The 12,562-nt window shown below is 37.2% G+C and overlaps 1 protein-coding gene across 1 annotated transcript in view; it reads left to right on the top strand.

Annotated features, from left to right (window-relative positions):
• The window catches only part of LOC125918094 (GPI inositol-deacylase), a gene marked incomplete at its 5' end in the record, with an annotated part of 40,048 nt that overhangs the window by 8,743 nt on the left and 18,743 nt on the right, over positions 1-12,562 (top strand). The window lies entirely within an intron of this gene.

Genomic DNA, 12,562 nt, shown 5'->3' on the forward strand with positions numbered 1-12,562 from the left:
AGAGAGACAGGGCACAAGCTGTCAGAACCCGACACGGGGCTCGAACTCACGAACTGTGACATCATGACCTGAGCTGAAGTCAGACGCTTAACCAACTGAGCCACCCAGGCGCCCCTTTTTCTGCCTTCTTGAAGATTAGTTGGCCATATAGTTGTAGGTCCATTTCTGGGTTATCTATTCTGTTGCTTTGATCTATGTGTCTGTTTTTGTGCCAGTACTGTCTTAATGACTACAGTTTGTGATATAGCTTGAAGTCTGGAATTATGATGCCCCCAGCTTTTCTTTTCTTTTTCAAGTTTGCTTTGGCTGTTTGAGTGTTTTGTGGTTCCATACAAATTTTAGGATTGTTCTAGCTGTCAAAAATGCTGGGGGTATGTTGATAGGGATTGTATTAAATGTGTAGATTGCTTTGGGTAGTATAGACATTTTAACAATATTTGTTCTTCCAATCCATGAGCATGGAATATTTTATGTTTTTTTGTTCATCTTCAATTCTTTTCATCAGTGTTTTATAGTTTTCAGAGTACATTATCCTTCTTTAGTTAGGTTTATTCCTGGTTATCTTACGGTTTTTGGTGCAGTTGTAAATGGGACTGATTCCTTGATTTTTCTTTCTGCTGCTTCATTATTGATGTATAGAAATGCAACAGATTTCTGTATGTTGTTTTTGTATCCTGCAACTTTACTGAATTTGTGTATCAGCTCTAGCAGTTTTTTGCTGGAATCTTTGGGTTTTCTACGTAAAGTATGTTGTCTGCAAATAGTGAAAATTTGACTTCTTTCTTGCTGATTTGGATGCCTTTTATTTCTTTTTGTTGTCTGAATGCTGAGGCTAGGACTTCCAGTACTATGTTAAATAACAATGGTGAGTGTGGACATCCCTGTCTTGTTTCTGACTGAAGAGAAAAAGCTCTCAGTTTTCCCCCATTGAGGATGATACTAGTTGTGGGTTTTTTGTATATGGCTTTTATTATGTTGAGGGGTTTTACATGAATGGATGTTGTACTTTGTCAAATGCTTTTTCTGAATCTAGTGAAAGGATCATATGGTTTGTCTCATTTTATTATGTGGTGTTTCATATTTACTGATTTGTGACTATTGAACCACCCTTGCAGCCCAGGAATAAATCCTACTTGATCATGGTGAATGATTCTTTTAATGTACTGTTGGATTCAATTTCCTAGTATTTTGTTGAGAATTTTTGCATCCATGTTCATCAGGGATATTGGCCTGTAGTTTTCTCTTTTTTAGTGGAGTCTTTCTGGTTTTGGAATGAGTTTGGAAGATTTCCTTCCATTTCTTTTTTTTTTGGAACTGTTTGAGAAAAATGGGTATTACCTCTTCTTTAAATGTTTGATAGAATTTGCCTGTGAAGCCATCTATTCCTGAACTTTTGTTTGTTGGGAGTTTTTTGATTACTGATTCACTTTCTTTACTGGTTATCAGACTGTTCAAGTTTTTTATTACTTTTTCAGTTTTGGTAATTTATATTTTCTAGGAGTTTATCCATTTCTTCTAGGTTGTCCAATTTGTTAGGATATACTTTTCCATAATATTCTCTTATAATTGTTGTATTTTTGTAGTGTTGTTTGTGATCTCTCTCAGTCGTGATTTTATTTATTGGGGTCCTTTTTCTTTTCTTTTTGATAAGTCTGCTAGAGATTTATCAATTTTATTAATTTTTTCACAGAACCAGCTCCCAGTTTCATTAATCTGTTCTATCATTTTTTAGTTCCTGTGTCATTTATTTCTGCTCCCATCTTTACTATTTCCCTTCTCTCTTTAGCCTTCGTTTGTTTATCTCTTTCAACCTCCTTTAGGTATAAAGTTAGGTTGTTTATTTGAGATTTTTCTTGCAACTTGAGGTAGGCCTGTGTTGATATATACTTTCCTCTTTGTGATGCTTTTGCTTCATCACAAAGGTTTCAGACCGTTATGTTCTCATTTTCATTTGTTTCTATTTTTAAAATTTCTTCTTTGATTTCCTGTTTGACCCATTCATTCTTTTTTTTTTTTTTTTTTTTTATTTTATTTTTTTTTTTTTTTTTTTATTTTTGGGACAGAGAGAGACAGAGCATGAACGGGGGAGGGTCAGAGAGAGAGGGAGACACAGAATCGGAAACAGGCTCCAGGCTCCGAGCCATCAGCCCAGAGCCTGACGCGGGGCTCGAACCCACGGACCGCGAGATCGTGACCTGGCTGAAGTCGGACGCTTAACCGACTGCACCACCCAGGCGCCCCTGACCCATTCATTCTTTAGTAGCATGTTGTTTAACCTCCATGTATTTGTGGTCTTTCCAAATTTTTTGTTGTGGTTTACTTCCAGTTTCATAGCATTGTGGTCAGAAAATATGCATGGTATGATTTGTCTTTTTGTGCTTGTTGAGGCCTGATTAGTGACCTAATATATGATCTATTCTGGAGAGTGTCCCATGTGCACTTGAAAAGAATGTTTATTCTGCTGTGTTAGGATGAAATATTCTGAATATATCTGTTAAGTTCATCTGGTTCAGTGTGTCATTCATTTTTTTTTTTATGTTTACTAAACCTAATTTTATTTTATTTATTTTTTTGACTCAGTAAATATTTTATTTTTTGCCTTTTTTTATATTAAATATAATTTATTGTCAAATTGGTTTCCATACAACACCCAGGGCTCATCCCAACAGATGCCCTCCTCAATGCCCATCATCCACTTTCCCCTCTCCCCCACCCCCCATCAACCCTGTTTGTTCTCAGTATTTAAGAGTCTCTTATGGCTTGCCCCCTTCCCTCTCTTTAACATTTTCCCCCCCTTCCTCTCCCCCATGGACTTCTGTTAAGTTTCTCAGGATCCACATATGAGTGAAAACATATGATATCTGTCTTTTTCTGCCTGACTTATTTCACTTAGCATCATACTCTCCATTTCCATGCACATTGCTGCAAATGGCCAGATTTCATTCTTTCTCATTGCCAGGTAGTATTCCATTGTATATATAAACCACATCTTCTTTATTCATTCATCAGTTGATGGACATTTAGGCTCTTTGCACAATTTGGCTATTGTTGAAAGTGCTGCTATAAACATTGGGGTGCAAGTGCCCCTATGCATCAGCACTCCTGTATCCCTTGGGTAAATTCTTAGCAGTGCTATTGCTGGGTCATAGGGCAGATCTATTTTTAATTTTTTGAGGAACCTCCACACTGTTTTCCAGAGTTGCTGCACCAGTTTGCATTCCCACCAACGGTGCAAGAGGGCTCCCATCTCTCCACATCCTCTCCAGCATCTATAGTCTCCTGATTTGTTCATTTTAGCCACTCTGACCAGTGTGAGGTGGTATCTCAGTGTGGCTTTGATTTGTATTTCCTGGATGATGAGTGATGTTGAGCATCTTTTCATGTGTCTGTTGGCCATCTGGATGTCTTCTTTAGAAAAGTGTCTATTCATGTCTTCTGCCCATTTCTTCATTGGAGTATTTGTTTTTCGGATGTGAAGTTTGGTGAGTTCTTTATATCTGTGTGTCATTCAAAATCATTGTTTCATTGTTGCTTTTCTGCCTAGATGATCTGTCCGTTGATGTAAGTGGGGTGTTAAAGTCCCCTAGTATTATTGTATTATTATCTTGAGTTCTTTTATGTTTGATTGTTTTATATATTTGGGTACTCCAGTATTGAAGGCATAAATATTTATAGTTATTAGATCTTTTTGTTGGATAATCTCCTTTATTATGATATAGTATCCTTCTTCATCTCTTATTACAGTCTTTGGTTTAAAATCTGGCTTGTGTGAAACTGTGCAGCCACTCTCGGGAACAGTATGGAAGTTCCTCAAAACAAGTAAAAATAGAACTACCGTATGATCCAGCAATTGCACTGTTAGGTATTTACCCAAAGGATACAAAAATACAGATTTGAAGGGGTACGTTCACCCCAATGTTTATAGAAGCATTATCAGCAATGGCCAAACTATGGAGAGAGCCTAAATGTCCATCAACTGATAAATGGATAAAGAAGATATGGTGTATACACACAGACACACATACACACACCCTGGAATATTACTAAGCCATCAACAGGAATGAAATCTTGCCATTTGCAGTGACGTGGGTGGAGTTAGAATGTATTATGCTGAGGGAAATAAGTCAGTCAGAGAAAGACAAATTCCATATGATTTCATTCATATGTGTAATTTAAGAAACAAAACAGATGAACATATGGGTAGGGGGGTGGAAAAAGAGAAGAAAGGGTAACAAACTACAAGAGACTCTTAATGATAGAGAACAAACTGGGTTGGTGGAGGGAGGTCGGTGGGAGATGGGCTAGATGAGTGATGGGTACTAAGAAGGTCACTTGTTTTGATGAGGACTAAGTGTTGTATATAAGTAATGAATCACTGAATTCTGCTCCTGAATCCAATATTGTACTGTATGTTAACTAAAATTTAAATTAAAAATATAATAAAATCTAGCTTGTCTGATGTAAGTATTGCTACAGTGTCTTTCTTTTGACTTCCTTTGCATGATAAATATTTCTGCATCCCCTCACTTTCAATCTGTGGGTGTCTTTTGGTCTAAAATGAGTCTCTTGTAGGCAGCATATAGCTGGGTCTTAGGTTTTTATCCATTCTGACACCCTCTATCTTTTGATTGAAGTGTTCAATCCACTTACATTCAGAGTAACTATTGATAGATACGTATTTAGTGCCATTTTATTACTTGTTTTGTTGTGATTTCTGGAGATTTTCTCTTCCTTTGTCACTCTTGTTCTTTCCTTCCCACTCAAAGAATCCCTTTTAATTAAATTTCTTGCAGCGCTGAGTTAGTGGTCATGGACTCCTTTAGTTTTTATTTGGGCAGTCCTTTGTCTCTCCTTCTGTTGTGAATGATAGCCTCGCTGGGTAGAGTATTCTTGGCTACAGATTTTTCCCATTCAGCACATTGAATAAATTATACCACTCCCATCTGGCCTGCCAAGTTTCTGTGGAGAGGTCTGCAGCTAGCTTTATGGCTTTTCCCGTGTAAAGTTAGGGACTTCTTCTGTCTTGCTGCTTTTAGGACTTTTTCTTTATCACTATTTTTGCAAATTTAACTACAGTATGTCTTGATGTTTGCCTGATTTTAATGGGAGTTCCCTGTGCCTCCTGGATTTGGATGTGTGTTTCCTTCCCCAGATTAGGGAAGTTTTCAACTATATTTCCTTAAATAAATCTTCTCCTTTCTCTCTCTCTCTCTCTCTTCCTCTCTCTCTCTCTCTCTCTCTCTCTCTCTCTCCCTCTCCTTCTGGAACTCCTATGATACAAATGTTACTACATTTAATGGAGTAATGGAGTTCCTGAAGTCTATTCTTGTGATCCATAATTCTTTCTCTCTTTTGTTCAGCTTCATTATTTTCTGTTATTCTGTCTTCTATATCACTTATTCATTCCTCTGCTTCTATTCTTGTGGATTAGTATTATCCAGTCTGTTTCAAATTTCAGTTATTGCCGTTTTCACTTCTGATTGTTTTTTTAATTCTTTTATCTTAGCAGCCAGGGTCACTCTGATGTTTTCTATGCTTTTCTTAAGCCAGTGAATGTCCTTATGATCATTACTTTAAGGTCTCCATCAGGCATACTACTTATGTCTGTTTTGATTAGATCTCTGACCATGCGATCTTTTCTTGTTTTCTTTGGTATGATTTCCTCCATCTTGGCATTTTGTCTAAGTCTCGGTCTTCTCTGTGTTGGAAAAGCCTGTTGTTTTTCCTGCTCGTGAGAGTAATGGCTTTATGGGGGAGAGGTCATTTAGTGTGCAGGGCCTGGCGCTTCAGGGAATGTTTCTGGTGTGTGCTGCCTGCATACTGCTGCTGTGTTTTGGCTGCTCTATCCTTCAGGCCAGTGGTCTACAGAGGCTCTCCTTGCTTGCAGTGGGCAGTTTTTGGACCTTGGCCAGAGTGTGGTAAGTTTTAACTAGGTGTGTTCTGATCTGTTTATTGAATCAGACCTGATACTACTTCCACAAGTACTGAAGCCTTGCAGAACTCTCTGGTTGGTAGACCTCATATGTGTCGGGTTTGTGCTGATCTTTGGGGAATGGGCCCACTCTGCTGGTACCGGGCGGGTGTTGGTGTAAGCAGGTTAGGCAGCCAGAGTTGGTGCTGTGCTGTTTACTATAGGTTGTTCTGTGCTTATGCTAAGTGGGGGGAGGGAAAGGGAAATGGTACCAGCCAGCTCCTTTGTCCCTGGAGACCCCTCTCCTGCACTTGCTGTGCTCTCAGGGAAGCACTCTCAAGGACAAACAATTTCCCCTTGTTTTTCCCAGATGTTTTTCATGCTGTCTGTCTCGGGTTGCTTGCCTGCCTAGACAAGTGCAGTGCACTTTGGGATCTATCCCAGCCAAGCCTGCTGACTTTTGAAACATCAGACTTCAGGGATGTGCTGTGGCAGGGGCCTGTGCTGGTCTTTTGAGGTAGAGTTTCACTGTGCTGGGATAGGTACAGGTTTGACTTAGAAGGGCAGTTGTGCACAGAGCACAGGGATATGGGATTAGGAGCAAAGCAGGCTAAACAGCCAGTGTCTGATTTAGCTGCCCTTAGCAGGTGTCTCTGTGCCTATATGAGGGGCAGGGGAAGGAAATGGCACCTGCCAGCTGTTTTGTCCCCAGAGAGGCATCTCTCTGAATACCCCCTCCCACGGATGCACTCCTAGAAGAACGAATAGTTTCTCCCCCTGTGCCTTAAGTGATCTGTAGATCGTGTCTTCTACCCTGGGGTTGTTTGCCTTCTTTCCAGGTTTATGGCAGTGCTTTCAGGGGTCTCTCCCAGCCAAGCCTGCAGACCTTTAAAACTCTGGTCTTTGAGCCCTGCTAACTTGCAAAACTCATGAAAATCAGCCCCTCTCGTTTTCTCAGCCAGTGGCTCCAGTGTTCTCCTTGTGTGTATCCCTGTATGCTCCACCCTCTCTTGCCTTGCTCCAGGACCAGGGCTCCCTTCTCTCTGTAGCACCAGCAATTGCTTTCTCCCCCAAACCATGTTTCTGTACTTCCTATCTTTCTTCCTTCCTCAATGTGGCTTCATTTCTCCCTCTATTGTGCAGTTTGTTCTGTCAGTCCTCAGGTCGATTTCTTGGGTATTCGGAATGATTTGATAGTTATCTAGTTGTATTCGAGGGACGAGACAAGCTTAAGGTCCTCCTACTATGCTGTCATCTTAGCTCCCCCACTAGCTATGTTCTCTTTAAATGCAAAAGGAACATTTACAAAAAATTTCATATGCTAGGCCATGAAATAAGTCAACATAAATTTCAAAGGATTCAAATCATACAGGGTATATTTTCTGAACATAGCAGAATTAAATTTAAAATTAACAAAAACATATCTGGAAAGTCAGCAAATATTTAGAGATTACTTCTAGACAACTCAGGTCAAAAAGAAACTAACAGGTGAAATTTGAAGATGTTTTGAGCCTAATTAAAATGAAAACACATCAGAATTTATAAAATTAAAGTAGTGGTTAGAAGAAATACTGTAGTCTTAAATGCTTATGTTAGAAAAGAACAAGGTTTAAAAACAGTGATCCAACCTTTCAACTTAAACTATAGAAAGAACAAAGTAAAACTCAAAAGGAAGGAAACAATAGGGAGTAGAAATCAAGGAAACAGAAAATAGACAAAGGGGGAAAAATTATACCAATGGCTCATTCTTCTAAGAGATCTAAGAATTGGTAAACCCTTATCTAGACTGATGAAAAAAAAGAATACAAATTAACAATACTGGGAATGAAAGAAGGGACATCTCTACAGAGCCTACAGATAGTAAGAAGCTATTAAAGGATTATTATGAACAACATTACACCAATAAATTTGACAACTTGGTTGAAATTCTCAAATCTCTTGAAACAAATTACAAAACAGACACAAGAGAAAGAATCTCTGACTAGCCCTATATGTTTAACATTTTTTATATTTGTAACTAACAATCTTACTGCCAAGAAAACCCTAGAGTTAAATGACTTCAGTGGTAAAATCCATGACACATTTAAGAAAGAAATAATCCCATCTCATACAAGCTGAGAAAATAGAGGAAGAGATAATACTTATAGTTCATTTTAAGAAACATGCAAACCTTATCAAAATCAGACATTAATACTGTTTGGAAAAAAAATAGAGAGTATTCCTCATGAACATAGATGTAAGATTCTCAACAAAAAATTAGGCTATCAAATCCAGCAATATTTTAAACTATAATATGACTAGATAGGATTTATCCCAAGAATGCAAAGTTGGTTTAATATTTAAGTATCAATCAGTGTAATTCACCATAGGATCATCTTAATAGATGAAGAAAATCATTTGGTTACATTCAGTACCCATTCATGATTTAAGGAAAACCCACAAAATTCAGTGCATTAGGAACAGATGCAAACTTTCTCAACCCAAGGAAATTAAGTATTATGCATTACAGGAGGAAACAAGCTATTAGGTTAAGAACTATTTCTGTATCTGATAAAGGTGTTTATTGGATGAGATAAATAAGATGTGATCACAAGATGATACAAATATACAGAAACATTTAAAGATGATACAAATATACAGAAACATTTAAAGGAATTTACAGAGAATTATAATTCATGAGTGAATTTAACAATTTCTCAGGGCAAATGGTCAGTATTCAAAAATCACAACAAATGGAAGGGGAAATTTTGAAGTGCATTTTCAATAATATAAAAATACAATTCTTATGGATAAATTTAATGAGAGATATACAATATCTGTACACTGCAAACTGTAAAACTTGCTGAGGGAAAGGAATCCAAATAAATGAACCAACTTTAAGGATTAGAAGACTTAAAATTAAGAGATAAATTCTCTCCAAATTAAGCAGTAGAGTTAATGCAATACAAATGAAAATACCAGGAGGTGTTTTTGTAAAAATTTAGAAACTTATGTGGAAATGCAAAGTACCCAAAAAAGCCAAACTGTCTTGAAAAAGAACAATATTGGAGAACTTGCACTGCCTAATTTGAAGACTTAACTATATAGCTATAGTAAAATTCAAGCAGTATGATATTCTTATGCATCTTGAGAATGAAATTTAGACTTCATGGTTCTTTGCGTTAGCCAGCATTTTAAAGTTACTTCAATAGCAAGTGTTTTTTAAACTTAAATCTGTACTGGATAATGTAGGAGGAGACAAGCGAAATTAGGTGCAGGACCTTTTAAGTATTTGATATATATTGGGTAAGATAAATATGTTTTTACAGAATGAGATTTATCTCCATAAATGTCATTCACAATAAATAAGTGTATCTTTAATGTGCTATGCTAGGTAGTTTTTCCCTTCTGTATTTTTGTTTTCATATTTTCCCTAATGACTACACATTAAATTTATAATAGAGCTAATAAACTCGCTTTTAAATTGAGGCTTTTAGAACATAAGATTCGTTTTACAACCAGGTACTGTAGGAGTTCGAGACAACTGAATTTTGTTGAATGGACAGGATTTGAGTGTGAGAAAGTGAGAGGACATTACACATGGAGGACACCTCATTTATTCAGCACCTGAATCTACATGCAGTTATAGCAGTGAATAAAACAGAAATCCAAGCCCTCATGGACCTTATGTTCTAGTCAGGAGAGGCAGATAATAAACATAAATAATAAAAATATATACTATCTTACAGAGTGATAAATGCCAAAAAGTAAAATAAAACAGGAAGGGGACATAGGGAGCAAAGGGTAGAGGACTACAATTACAAATAAGGGTCCCCAGCAAAGATCTCTATTGAGAAGCAGACAGTTTATTATAAATTAGAGGGCATGAGGGTATTTAGGAGGAAAGTATTTCAGATAGAGGAAACAAGTAAAATATATGAGGCCAGCACATGTGAGCTGTATTAGAAGAAAAACAGGGAGACTGGTATGGCTGGAGTAGATATAATAAGTTAATAAAGGAAAATTTGGCAGGGGGAGACAAATGATAGAGCCTTGTAGGCAATTTTAAGAATATTACCTTTTATTTGAAATGATAGGGAAAGACACTGCTGAGATTTTTGAGCAAAGGAGTGACATGTCCTGATTTAGGTTTTAATGATATTATTCTGTGGATGGTTTCAAGGATAAATGAAGGGATGTGAGAGAAGTAAAGAGACCAGTTAGGGGCTCATTGCAGTAATTCAGGCATGAATAATGGTGGCTTAAATCAAGTTGGTAACATTGGAGGTGATAAGAAATAGATTGGTATAAATCTTGAAGGAAACAAGATTTGCTGGCAGATCAGATATGGAGGGGCAGTGTGAAACAAAAAGAGTTGAGAATGACCCAGAGTTTTTGGCTGAACAACTAGAAGGATTGAAATGCTGTTATCTAAGATGGGGGAAAATGTAAGAAGAATATATTTGGAGGAGATTAATAATTTAGTTTCAGACAGGTTTGATTTAAGGTGCATGTTAGATATCCCCAAGTATAGTTAGGATGCGATTGGATTTTAAGTTTAGAGTTCAAGAGAAAGAGGTCCAGTCTGGAGATAATAACTTGAAGCTTGCCAGTATATGGATGTATTTAAAGCCATGAGATTGGATGAGATCACTATGGAGTCAAGATATGAAAGAAGAGACCTAAGGACTGAGGCCTGAGTCACTACCTTATTGAGATGGGGGGTGGGGTGCCTGGGTTGGTTAAGCATCTGACTTTAGCTCAGGTAATGATCTGTTCATGAGTTCAAGTCCTGTTCTGGGCTCTGTGCTGACAGCTAGGAGCCTGGAGCCTGCTTTGGATTCTGTGTCTCCCTCTCTCTGCCCCTTTCCTGCTCACACTCTGTCTCTGTCTCTCTCTCAAAAATAAAGTAAACATTAAAAAAAAAAACAAAACATGGGGGAGATGAGAAGGAAACAGCAGGAGACTAAAAAGAAGTAGCCAGTGAGGTAAGAGGAGAACCAGGATAATATGTTGTCAAGGAATCCGAACAAATCATTTCAAAGAGGAAGAAGTGATCTATGTCAAATCCTGTTGATAGTTCATATAAGATGAGGATTGAGAATTGGCCATTAGATTCCTTGGTGACTTGATAATTTTGGAGGAGTGTTGAAGTGAAAGTGTGATTGGAGTGGGTGTAAGAGTGTATGGAAGTTGAGAAATTGGAGACAGCAAGTACTGTATAGGCAGTTGATTTTAGTGAGTTACACTATAGAGATGTGGAGAAAGATGTGCTCACTAGGGGTAAAGTTGGTGTCAAAAGAGTTGTTTTTATTTTTTAAGGGAGAATAATATATTTTTATACTAGCAAGAATGATCTGGTAGAGAGCGAGAAACAACAATGCAAGAAAAAAGTGAGTAGAATTGCTGGAGTGATGTACTTGAGAAGGCAGAAGGGGATGGGTTTCAGAGCACAAATGGAGAGTTTGGCTTTTTTTTAAGATCAGCTCTGTGTTGGGAATCACCAAGACCATCCCCAGGCTTGATAATTGTCCAGAAGGATTCATAGGATTCAGCATGTACTTGTACTCATGGTTATGATTTATTACAATGAAAGGATACAAAGCAAAATCAATAAAGAAAAGGTGCATGGGGTGAAGTCCAGAGGAAGCCAGGTACAAGCCTCCAAATGTCCTTAAAGGGGAGTAACACTGGATCCATTTAATTCATACAGCAATGAATTGTGATGTGTGAAGTGTTGTCTGTGAGAGAAGCTCATGAGAAGTTCAGTGCCCATAGTATTTACTGGGGGCTGGCCATGTAAAGACCCTGTGCCTAGCGTGTACTAAAATCCCAACCAGAAGGACAGCAGGTGTGCAGTATAAACTGTATTATTTGCAAAACAGTTTCAGCATAGTGAGCCATTCTTCCATTTAGGAAATTATGGGAAAATCCAGGAATCTAAGGTTCCAGACTGTATCCCAGAATCAACTTATATGCAGTCCATTATAAGGATAACAGTCTCAGGCTTACTGTGTTAATTCTTTTCTGTAAAAAGCCCAATTTATTCATAGTTATGAGAGAAGGCATAGATGAAGGATTAGTGTGGAGAGTGATAAGCAAAAGTTTGGCAGTGAAACTAAGGATACTATATGGAGACAAAAGATTTTTGTAAAAGCAATGCTTATTTTAAAAATAAAATATGTAATTGTCAGTGAATAAATATTTTGGAATGCTGGTTTCTTTTTCAACCCAAGTGCACAATAGAGAAGTAACTTGATAAGATATATCAATATGATGAGGTATCATATTGTTATGGCAACCATAATTGTTCTGAATTTTTGTGATGTTTTCAGTTTCAAATAAATGATCTAAAATCTAATATTTTGGAATAAACCAAATATAATTACACCTTTTACATCCAATGTAACAAATGGTAAGACATGATATGGTAGATGAAGAGTTCTGATTTTGGTTCAGAAAACCAAAGCATAGCCGTTAAAAATATTAGGCAGGATACAAAATGGTAGCATATACCAGTTATAAGTAAATGAAAATATATTTCTGTATCTTATGCAAGTTTATGTAAGTAGTTTAATTTTCTATTTTTCTATAAAATTGCTCATATAGAGAGGTAAGTATTTGGAATTTTTGTTATGATAAGCCTTCATTATGCCTTGGTGATTTTTTTTT

This window comes from Panthera uncia, unplaced genomic scaffold (assembly GCF_023721935.1).
Source record: "Panthera uncia isolate 11264 unplaced genomic scaffold, Puncia_PCG_1.0 HiC_scaffold_436, whole genome shotgun sequence".
In the NCBI taxonomy this organism is placed as follows: Eukaryota; Metazoa; Chordata; class Mammalia; order Carnivora; family Felidae; genus Panthera; species Panthera uncia.